This window comes from Trichosurus vulpecula, chromosome 4, assembly GCF_011100635.1.
Source record: "Trichosurus vulpecula isolate mTriVul1 chromosome 4, mTriVul1.pri, whole genome shotgun sequence".
NCBI lineage: Eukaryota > Metazoa > Chordata > Mammalia > Diprotodontia > Phalangeridae > Trichosurus > Trichosurus vulpecula.
Window position 1 is genome coordinate 298056886 of NC_050576.1, and position 12629 is coordinate 298069514.

A 12629-nucleotide genomic window follows, 5' to 3' on the forward strand; every position below is an offset into this window, starting at 1 on the left:
CATTACAGAAGGCAAAGAACAAAGTTTCCAAAATTTTTACTTTATATGTAATATTGTTGTAATATATTATATAATATGTATATTACCATTGGATCTTTATTACTATTTAACTAAAATGTGATTTCATTATTGTAAAGAACTTCAAGTGTAGAAATTCCCTCCCCCATGCAGATCTGCAATTGACCTTCTGGAACTTACTATCTTTGAGAATTATCTGGGCCACTGAGAGATCAAATGACTTTGTGTGAGGTCACACAGCTAATATGGGTAAGAGGTAAGATTTGAACTCAGGTCTTCCTCACACCAAAGCCCACTAACTACCATGCCAATGTAAGATTTTCAAATCATACATTTTCATGTTTGACCCAGCTCGCAGGATCTATGCTTTCTAAAGAGATGGGACTGCTGATCAGTGAATAAATAAAAGGAGTAAGGGCTACATATTAATTAGGGAAATGCTATATCCCAGTACAAACACTCATTGACTGCTTAAACATATGAGGAAGAAGACTGATATGGAAAAGCACAACACTTGCTTTTTCCTTTCACAGGCAGACCTAAAAGCACAATGTCAAATTTTTTTTAACAACCGTAGAGTTTTGGAGTCAGCCAACCAGGCAGGATTCTTACGTCATTCTTTTTTATTTAATGATATTCATTATTTTCCCGATTACATTCTTACAACATTCTTTAGCTCCTTTGCCAGAGTTAGCCCTTCAGAGCAAAACAGGAAATAGCTTGTAAATCAACACATGAGCAGATAGCAGGGAAGCCTTTCTGAAAAGAGAGACCATGTATGGAGGCGCTTTGCCCTGTTGTGATTGGTCTTTACTGAGGAGTAGAGCCCACCATCCACCGCAGAGTGAAGGGCTCTTGCCTAAGGATGGAGGGAGAGAGACACAGCTGAACCTTATTGCATTTTCTTTTAATTAGACTTCGTGAGGCCTCAGATGCTGCTGCTGTTGCTGCAGATCCCAGGAGGGGCCTGGTTCCCTTCTGCTTGGCTTTTAAGCTATGGCTTCTACGTGTGCCATTTGTTCTCTGCCGTGACCTTAGCAAAATGGTTGACACCTGCACAAAATCTGCGGGGTACCCACACAAGCATGCCTGTGCTTGCCTTCCACAGATCACTGTGGGACCTATCAATGGTTGTTCTGGATGGAGAAGATGATGGAGAAATGGTGCTTCGCAAGGTCTGTTGGAAGAGCGGTGGACTGAGAGGACCAAAGCTCCATCTTCTGAGACCTAGGCCTTAGAAGAACCTAGCCACTTAATAGTTGTGTGTCTTTGAATTTTATTTCTTCCCAAGTCTCACTTTGCTTAGCGGTAGAATGGAGATAATAATATTCATACTCCCTACCGCACAGGGTTGTTGCTTTATTCAATGATATTCTCGGTCCAGCTCTTACAGAACTCCTGGTGTGGAAACTCCCTGCCCCCTCCAGTGATGCAGATTGGCCCCTTAGCTGTAATTTATAATCTTAAGACAGCTATCTGAAGCTAAGAGGGGTTGGGACCCTCCTATGGCAACATAAGCAGTATGTATCAGGGGAGAACTTGAATTCATCTTCCTGACTGTAAGGCTGGCCCATCCACTGAGTCATATTCTCAAATGAAATAATGCTTGCAAGAAGACATTAAAAACATTGTTCATTGTTACCATTGTTTTGGTCCTGTCTGACTCTTCTTGACCCCTTTTTGGGATTTTCTTGGCAAAGATACTGCAGTGGTTTGCATTTCCTTCTCCAGCTTATTTTACAGATGTGGAAACTGAGGCAAACAAGGTTAAGCGACCTGCCCATCGTCACACAGCTAGTAAAGGTTTGAGGCTGAATTTGAACCCTGACTCTAAGCCTGGCATTCTGTCTACTGTACCACCTAGCAGCAATTGTGAAGAACTACAACAAAGTACATTATTACGATTTTATTTTGCACAGCATGGTGCTGGATTTTATTTAAATGCACATATATGGTATGGGCAGAATTACGTTATCTTTTTTATGCAGCCATAAAACATTTATAGTGAGGCTGATGCAATCTTTACAGGCAGATCTTTCCATCCAGTCTAGGCAGTGATTTCAGAAAGTAGGATAGCGGAGTAAATGGAGTTTTATTTCATGAGACTCAATCCAACATCAGATTGCCAAGATAGGTTTGGTTATCAAGAGGAGGTCTGATCAATTGCTATCCCTGAGCCTTTTAAGTGTTGGCAGGAATACCCCCAAGGAAAATACCTGTGACCTCTAGAAATACCTGTCAAACTCTATTGAGAAATAGCAAGCCACATCTCACTTGACTACTGAAACCCAAAAGAACGTTTATCATTAGAAAACATTCTCATTTGTTAATCTGGCTAATTCCAAGGAAGCCAAATCACAATTTTCCATTTTATCAAATTAGCTTATTTGGCCATGTAGTAATGCCCAGAGCTCTGGCTGATGGAATATATCTGATCAGTCCTGAGCCAGGGTTGAGAGTTGGCCCATGATGACATTTTTGTTAGTGATACTATTGGAAAGATTCTGAATTTCCCTCCCCTGCCCATCCATCCTCTCCTCATGATTGACTAGCTAGCCAGGGAATCCCACAACTTTGGTACTTCTCAGACTTACATCCCACATTGCTTCACCTACACTTAGAGAATTTTATCCTTCCTGATCATCAAGTGTCACAATCTTCTCTTCCCCCTATAGTGAATAACCCAGAGAGAACAACACTAAATATCTGAGTCTTCACAATAGGTCCCCTTTGAGCTGACTTTGCTTGATCTCAGGACTCCTTGAGACTTGACGCTGCATTTGTGTTGCGTCTTTAGAAAGATGTACTAATCCTCTCCTTGAAGTCACACATTCCACAGCTCCCTAAAAGGTGGCTCTGGTTGCTGTATAATGTCATGGGGAATGTGGTCCTTTCTCTGCTGCTATTGTTTATTTGTCTTTTGCTATGGCAACCACTGCCTGGACAGTGGTACTTTTACCCCGAGTTGGGAGTTGAGGGGGTGGTGGTGATGGAGCAATGAGTTACAGTGAAGTTTTAGTACTGCTACTGACAAGGCAGGCTCCTGGTCTTCCAAGGGCAGATTTGTTTGCAGCTGGAGAGAAGGAAGCAGTTTGACATTAACCAAGTCTGGATTCTCTTGTTTGACTGTTTTACCTCATCCCGGGTATTCAAGGCAGTAGCCTCTTTTCCTACAATTATTATTCAGTGGACTTCCCCTTTTAGGCTCCACAAAGCAGACCTGCTCTTCTTCCTTTCTCCCAAATTGTCTCAGATTTATGAGATCAGATCCAGGAAGATGCTTGTTTTGTTTCTTGGGCTTACAGCACAGTTTGCTACACCAACACTTCCTGTGCCTAATATAAATCTGGCATTTTTCCAGGACACAGAGTTCACATAATAATTCTATATGTTATATTTTCCTCAAACATTTCACGTATATTCCCTTACTTCTTGTGGCATCCCTAAGAAGTGGGAAAGGTGAGTGTTCTTTCCCCCATTTTAGAGATGAAGAGATGCTTACTAGCTGTGTGATCACTAACAAGTCACGGATCTTATCTAAGCTTTGGTTTCCTTAATTGTATTAATGAAGGGAGTTGGGAGAGGGTTGATGTAATCCCAGTGCAAGAGTCTAGGGGAGCCTGCTCTTAGAAAGGCATGATGACATATAATGGAACTGCCCCACCCCCATATTTTGACCATGTAGACCTTCTGCAACTGGCTCTGGTCCTCTAACCACGTGACGAGAAGACAGACTGAACTAGGGTACAGAAGCCAGGATGAGTGTCTTGGAGATGGCTCTTTTTAGACAAGATGACACTGGACAAGGAAGGTGAACTGTGGTGGCCTTCTCTAACTGGAGCCAATAGGAAGCTGAGAATCTTTGGCCCTACACTTGATTCTGTCTTTGTTGTATCCTTCAGGTGAAGGAGGCTGGGGTTCACTATGACAATATGAGCTTTAAAAAGTCAAGAGAACAAACCACCAGAAGTCTGGGAACAGAGTCCGTGCCTGGATTTACCCAAAGCCAGGTGGTGAAGAATGAAGTCCTGAGTAACCTGCCCAGCCCAAGCTAGCAGGATGTAGACTCATCCATCTATCAGCCATGCTGCTTTTGGAAGTGAACTTGGGACAAAAACTTTGTTAAAATTGAGTCTCTTCTCTAGGAAGACTGAAGAGGTATAGGGGAATTGTATTAATTAATTAATATTAAAGTAAATATTCCTTTGTAAAAACTAATTGATGTTAATTGATTAATGGTAAATGAACCTGGGATGCTAATTACCAGTCTTAATAATGGAAGAAACATACTGGAATGAGGAATCAAGCTATTAGCCATTAGCATTAGAAAAATACTTCCCTAACCCCACAGGAGTATCCCTAGTTCTGTAAGATGGTGATGTAGCCCACCTTACTCTAGGAAAGTAAAGCCATTTACTTTGTAGAAACTCAAAGTGTGCTACGTATAAAATAAGGATAATTATACTTTATGAAATTAAGTCTCAAATTAGTATGTAAAGCACTTTGTAAATATATTATCATTATTATCTTAATTATCTTTGGACCCAATATCTACTGGGAGATCTCTGTCTATTTTTTCCTTTCTTCTTTGGCCCTGAAGCTTGTATTGAATGAACAAGCCTCCAGAAAGAAGGAATGTCCATAACGCTTCATGATCATAAGAAGGAGGCTGGATACTATGGGTGGTTTATCACCAAGGCCATCATCACAAAACATTTTTCAGCACCTGCTGCTGGGCTTATGTTGTACAAATGGGTTGGCCAGGCTTCTCCTTTCTACTGGAAAGGATAGACACAGAATCACAGAGCTGGAAAGGACTTTAAAGACATGTGGCTTGAAAGTTGCTTTGGGCACCAAGGTAAATGGATTTTGTAGACCCAAGCGGCCACAGAAAAGCTATTATTCCGCAAGAGAAGTTCTGGAGAATGCATGGACCTAGTCAACATTAGGGACAGCTGCACTGAAATGACAAACTAAATTCAGTGTAAAATGAGTAAATGACTTATAAGGTAGCAGATGAATTAAAAAGATATACCTCAAAATACCCCCAGAGAATCGACAGTACCAATAAAAGCATTCCTATTGGGTACCTTCCGTGGAGTATTAACCAATCTGGCTCCATCTTCTAGTTCTGTGACTTTTTTAAAAAGAGGATTTGAGTTCTGAACATTTCTGGCTGCTTACTAATGTACTTTTGCTTCTCTTCACAGGGTCAAATCTTTGGAGAGTGCCTTAGGGTCAGCATGGAGGGTATCTCAAATATTCTAAGAGCTTTCCCACCAATCAAAAGCAGGTGGTCTCCCTCTTCGTCCTTCTATTTGGAAGAACAGATTGCAGATGGGGGATATTTGTTGGGGGGATGTTGAATCTGAGCCACTCTCAGAACCCTAAATTGCTCCTGGCTCCTGAGGATCAAATTGTATAGAGAAAGGTCTGTGCATGGGAGATGGAACAGCAGAAGGCAAATCTGGGAGTAGAGGGAGCAGGTGTCTGGCACCTCGCAGAATTGGAGCTGGTTGCCTCCACATCTGACATTTAGAAGGCATAATAGCAGCATACATCCATGCCAAGGATTGCAAGGATGGGATTTATATAGCGTTTGCACACCTACTTGCTCCATGTGGAAATTTGCTCTACCGCCCATTTCATTAAGAAAATAGAATGTAGGAAACCAGAGGGTGGAAATGTTATTTTGTTGTGGCTGCTGGTCACAAAATTTGTTCTGCAGTCGAATTCCAGGATACCACCTTCCTTTAAAAAAAAAGTGGTCCTGGGCTTCCTTCTTTTTTCCTGTAGCACCTCATGAGTTAGGAAGTATTGCCAGCCACCACCACGGACAAGCACAAAGAAAAAGCTTTATTGCTGGAATGGCCCATAGCTTTAGAAATCCAATACTGTTGACATTACAAACAGTGGGGATTAGTATGCAGTGTGGCTGTTAAGAGCCTACATAAATGAATCAGAGTCTGGGGTACTGTCTTGCTTTCCCTTATTCAAGCCCATTTCAAGGTTTTCTCTAAAACTCCCTACTTTCTGCTCGAAAGGGTTTTCTTTGAGCCCAGACTGGGAATTGATGGGTAGCTCGGCACTCTCCAGGACTCCAGCACAGAATGTCATTACCTAGTTTCTTCAGGTCATTTCCCATGGAAGTCATCATCCTAACCGCTGCGCCTCACTCATACTTTGCAGGGTTGCCTCCGTGAGCTAAAGCTGCCTTCTTCCACATAGGCATGAGCTATACCTTCCAAATTCCCCAGCAGTGACAGATCCATGGGAGAGGACGACACGGAGTGGTGTCATCCCTGTAACAGAACTTGGTTCCATGAGGGTGTGAACAAGCCTGCAACATTCTCATGCCAATATATTGAAATGAAAGCCTGGCTAATTAAGCATCAATGTGATTGGGTTGGGGTGGGGGGAAAGAAGGGAGAAGAGGGAAAAAAAGATCTGGATGGATACTTGGTTATTTGCAGCCTGCTCTGGAAGCTGGAGGGCCCTCCTTTTCACGTCTCCATAGGCTTTGCTTTTTTTTTTTTTACTGTGATGAGTAGACACAGCAGAAAAGTCTGTTGCCAGCAATCCTTCCTCAGCAAACTGGGCAAGCTCTTCTAAGCACATAACACGCTCTTCTGTAATTTAAACTTGAAAACAGGCACAGGAGTCACCTTCATCTGGAGGCTCTGCACATCCAGAAGCAATGTGATGATGCCACATTTCATCCTAATTGATGCGGCTCACAAGGCAGTTTGGGGGGTTCGCCTGCCAAGGCGTGTACTTTGCCTAGCATCATTTTGAATTGATACAGTGAAATTTGTAGCTTTTGCATTAACAGAATCATTAATAAGTTGGGCACTGAAGGCCTGAGCAAATGAAGCAAAGACTCAGGCTGGAAAATGTGCTGAGCTTGCTGGGCACAGGGCTCGGGGAATTGGCAAAGCCAATCACCCATTTGTTTTCTCCTCCACTTTGGAATCAGGGGCTTGGGATTGGACGCTGGTAGTTGCATTTTTCAAATCCATTTAACATACAGGAGTCACTGTGGCTTTTTAGAGATAGAAATTCATCCTGCCAGAGCTGTTATTTGGGCTGGAGCAGTGACTTCAAAGCATCTTTGATCCAAGCCCTCACACCAATGACTGAAGTTCCTTATTGGTCAGATGTGGAATCAATGACTCCTTTTTTTGAGGCCAGATTAAAAGGCTTCTTGCTGACCTGTCTGAAAACCCTGATGTAACTGAGTGACTGCCATGAGGCAGTCTTTGTGGAAGAAAGTACCCCATGTGACAGGGGCCAAGACTAGTCATTTTTGTTGGCGGTGGGAATATGGGATGTGATTTTTTCTAAAGTCCTATGAAGAGTTAAAAGAACAAGGAGGAATAATTTTTGGTAGTTCTAAATTTAGAGCATTGTTTTCAGGTCCTCCCACATATCATTTCTAAGTCCAGCCCATCACATATGATTAGTTCTCTCAAAATAATAACACAGCAATGACTAATGGCTAGGTAAGAATTCAAGAACAAAGGACGAACAAGAGAAAAACATAGAAAAAAAAACCTCATTAGGCTAGAACCCACTACTAACTCATTTCTACCGCACTTTAACATTGCAAAGGACTTTCTTTGAAACAAACTGATGAGGACTGCAAACATTATCATTCCCATTTTAAGGAGGAATCTAAGACTCTGAGAGATTAAGCCCAAGATCATACAGCAAGGTGCCTGAGGCGGGATTCAAACCCCATCTACTGACTGTGTCCGGGTGGTAAAGTGGATAGAGCTGTGGGCCTGAGGTCAAGAGGACCTGAGTTCATATCCAGGCTTAGGCACTTACTAGTCATATGATCCTAGGCAAAGGCACTTAATCTCTGTCTCAATTTCCTCGTCTGTAAAATGGGGTTAATAATATTACCTACCTCCCATGTTTGTTGTGAGGATCAAATAAGATAATATTTGTAAAGTGCTTGGCACACAGCTGTCGTCGTTGTTCGGTCATTTTTCAGTTGTGTCCACCTCCTTTTGACCCCATTTGGGATTTTCTTGGCAAAGATACAGGAGTAAGTTGCCATTGCCTTCTCCAGCTCATTTTACAGATGAGGAAACTGAGGCAAACAGGGCTAAGTGACTTGTCCAGGGTCACATAAGTAGTAACACAGTAGGGACTTAAATGATCCCCTTCTCTCTCCCTCCTTCCCTCCTTTCCTTCCTTCTTTCCTTCCTTCTTTTCTTCCTTCCTTCCTTCCTTCCTTTCTTCCTTCCTTCCTTCCTTCCTTCCTTCCTTCCTTCCTTCCTTCCTTCCTTCCTTCCTTCCTTCCTTCCTCCCTTCCTCCCTTCCTCCCTTCCTCTCTCCCTCCCTCTGTTCACTGTTGCCCTCAGCTAAAGAGGCAGTGTTATATAGGGGAAAAAACACTGAACATGGGACAAAGGATATGGATTCAAATCCCAGCTTTGCAAATATGAGACCTTAGGCAAGTAACTTTTTGGGGTCCTCAGATCCTTGGCACCGTAAAATGAAAGACTGGACTAGATGGTTTCTAAGATCTCTTCTTGCTTCTGAGCCTATGACTTCCTGAGAACACTGGACTAGGAGTCAAGCAGGAGACCATTTATTAAGCTCTCTATTAATAATTAATTCTGTTTCCCATGTGAATTTGGAAATAATAAAGGTATATTTTTATGTTTAATAACTAGGGACCCACTTATTAATTCCTCCCCAAAGCTACCCTAACTTTTAGGTATTTTATGAGTCAGAATCCCCTTCAAATCATAATTTAGGACCTCCTATCAATATGTTTGACTTTATTAGTCAGCTAGTGGGCAGATTTAGTCCCAAGCAAAGGCATTTAATAAAATAGGATATTTTGAAAGTAGCAACAGGTTGTTTCCTCTATAAGCCTGGAATTCTTCAACAAATTCACACACAGGGCCCACACCACATGGGGAACACCTCTGCTAGGACAGATGTATGGAATATCTATTCAAGTCTTTAGCATTTTACAGCATTATGTATCTTTTTGTGATATCATCAGGTTCTTCTGGGAGTCCTTTTCTGCTCCAGCTGGTCTATAAGTATTCTAATACTCTGCCCACCATCCACTGAAGATACTATGGCTAGTAAGTCTATGCCATGAAAGGAATGGTTATGGTTCTTTTTATTCAGTTCATTCATTTTCCTACTACTTTCTTAACCATAGTGATCAGTTAAGGTGCTATCCTCAGTGTTACCTAGAAGTCTGTCTACTTTTCACTGTAGTCAGTAAACCCCTCCTTGGAAGGGGAGGGACTAGGGTTCCTTTAGGCAATAGCTACAATATACTTCCTCCCAGCCAGACTGCACTAGAAGGTAACAAGTATCCAGGCTAAGATAATATTTGTTTCTTGAACTTGCCGTTCCCATTCTGTCTTCTTGGATTACCTCAATTCAACTTCCAATGTGACTGATAGTCAGAAATCCACTTTACTTCTTATTCCCTTATGGCTGGGACTAGTATTCCTGGAGTTCTGCTTTCTCAAAGAGAAGAGTTGAGTGAAGCTGTCATGTAGAGATTGTTTTCAACTTTTCCCCATCATGCTCCTCTGTTTTATATAAATCTCAAGAGCTGGACAGGTTGGAGAAGACCAAAAATATTGGCTACCTCTGTTCCCCTTCAAACAATCAGAGCTTAATCTCTCCATGGTCTCTCTACATGAGAAATATTCTGTTTGCCAGACCAGGCTTTCCCAATAAATGAATCAAAATTAGTGTTTCTTTAATGTATCATATTTGACCAATCTTTCTATATCCAGTGATTGTCCATCCCCATACTTTCAATGTGTTCTCTTCTACTCTGCTCAGGGGCATGCTGGTAAATATTTAATAACTGGGGTGGGGGGATGTATTCATTATATATCTATATCTGTCTCTGTCTGCCTATCTATCTGTCTGTCTATCTATCTATCTAAGTTTAATCAATATCATTAGCATTTTATTCAATTCTTAAGTTTAGAAAATGAGCAAAACAATACACCAAGCCCTAATTTGTAGCATTTATTGATTTCTGAGGAGTAAATGCCTACAAACATTTGAAACCTTGCAGGCCACTTTGAGCTGGCTTTAGCACACCCTCGCCTTGGCCTCATAGAATCCTTCTCTTCTTTTAAGATTGCAGATCAGGCACCCTGTTCTATAAATGCCAGTGCCCTCCCTCCAAAGCTACCTTGAATCTGATTACTTTGCATATTTTTATGTAACTTTATGTTGGTACTGTATATTTTTGTACATACTTGTCTTCCCTATTAGAATCCATGCAAGTAGGGATTATTTCATTATTTGTACTTGTATCTCCAGCACTTAGCAGATTTCCAGCCACACAGCAGACACTCAATAAATTCTCATTGATTGGTAGATTGATGTTAAAACTATTCCAGGAAAGAGTCATTTTGGTAAGCTCTTTGATTTAATACTTCCATTCAGCTAAAGAACCACTTGTCAATGGGTAACATCACTGTCATAGAGAATTAAAAATACAGTAAATGAAAACATAGTACTACATCCATTCAAAAAGTATAGAGCAGGATACTTAATTATGTAAATGGACTTATGATCTCAATGTATATACCCACCTTCAGTAATGTATCTTGCAACGCATTCATGCTTGCTTTTCTTTTATCGTTCTTGTCCACGTCTTCTCATAAAATCACCCCAGGGCCTCCACCCACTTGGAGACATTAAAGGAACTTTGAAATTCCTAAAGGCAATCAAGTTTGCTTTTCTTCACCTATTTAATTATGGGATCAACTCATTTGTTATTTATACTTTATATTCTATGTAGAGATATAGTTGTGAATAAACTCTATAGATTATTCATATATCTGTATGCCATAATTGGGTTAATAGATATTTTTTATCCTTGATTTAAAAACATTTTTTATCCTTTTGGTTTTGTTTCTGTAGATGGTTAGGTCAACTGTTTGGAAATGTTACAGAACTCTTCCGTATTTGCAAAGTTCTGGGATATGATATAACCAGAATGATGCCATCTACAAACAGGGCATATTTTGTTATATTTCGCTCCTTGTTTTATACTTTGCCTGATATTTATAGTTAAAGCATAATCAAAATGTTATCTTTGTTGTTGTTATGTATTGTTGTTGTATCTTTCAAGGAATCTTGAAAGTTTTTGATGGATAGATTAGAGATACCATATTGTAATATAATTTTCAGTAAAACATTTCACTCTACTGAATATTTTAAAATTAATCAACAAACAAATCAACAAGCACTAAGCACAATGGGATTTTATATTTTTTACCTCTTTTAGTCAATTAACTGTTAATAAATATGTGATCTACTATGGAATATCACTTGTGAAAACCCAGCTGCTCCCAGTAATACACTCATCAAGGATATTCTCCAATGCTTGTGTAGATAATTCTTATAAAAATTTTATATTAATAGGAAAGTAGGCATATAGGTTGGTAGTTGATTCTTTCTTGGCTATTTTTTTGTATTAATAAGATCTGGAATTTTTTTCCGTGCATTTAGAATCTTTCCTTCTTCTAGTTACCTTATATATTAGTCTCTTAACAACCTCACAATTCTGTTGCCCTCAACACAGATCTCCTATATTTATATTGCTCTCTCTCTCTGTCTCTCTGTCTCTCTCTCTCTCTCTCTCTGTCTCTCTCTCTCATTAATACAGTATTTGTCTTCCCATTGTCAAACCCTGAGCCCATGGCTTTCCATAGGGCTGCCTGGTAAGATGGAGGGGGAGGAGGTATACACAGGCTGGAAGAGACATGGAAGGACCAGGAGGACAAGGAGGAACATTCAGAAATATTGGGGGATAGAAATAGCTCTATCACATGGCGAAGAGTATGAAGAAGGCCACCATCAGACAAAAGAGCCCCATAGCCTTAGACAGGGCAGAGCCCAGGGTGGTGTAGGAAAAGAGCTGGTGCTTCAGGGAAGGGTTCCTGGCATGACCAAAAATGAGACTTTCAAACACAGTTGCAATCCCAGCTCCAGAGCCGTCCACCCCCACAGTGGCAGCCCCAGCCTCAATGAACTTGGCTGCTGTGTCAATGTCCCTTGAGATGGTGCTAGTTTGGAATCCACATGTGGGGCAAGTGAGGTCAAGGGACCTGATGCTGCCAAAATGCCGAGGTTCTCATCTGTCTAAACCTCTGTCTGTTTTAGCACCACTGCAGATAACGGTCTACTCAGCAACTGAGAGCTGCTCCTCACAGGGGCAGAGGTAGAGATGAATTTGGCACAGGCGTACATTCTCAGGGGTGAGGGGCAAAGCTGAAGAGCTGCCGGCAGAGCAGAGGAGACAGAGGGGATCATTGTTCTCTTTAACATCTTTTTCCCCTGTGAGTATATCTGGGACTGTGATATTAGATGTTACAGTGTGAATGTGATGATTCAACTATCCCTGATGGTGAAAAACATTTGTTATGAAAAATTATCTTTGCAGATCTTTTCCATTTTTCTTTTCATTGTTATCCCTCTTCCATTTTCAATTTTATTTTTTTTGTGCTTTTTTTTATTTAAATTTATTTATTTAACATATTTGGTTTTCAGCATTGATTTTCACAACAGTTTGAATTACAAATTTTCTCCCCATTTCTACC

The 12629-nt window shown here is 40.8% G+C and overlaps 1 pseudogene; it reads right to left on the bottom strand.

Annotated features, from left to right (window-relative positions):
• Positions 1-11854: 11854 nt before the first annotated feature.
• On the bottom strand, positions 11855-12279 carry LOC118845643 (annotated as a pseudogene).
• Positions 12280-12629: the final 350 nt, after the last annotated feature.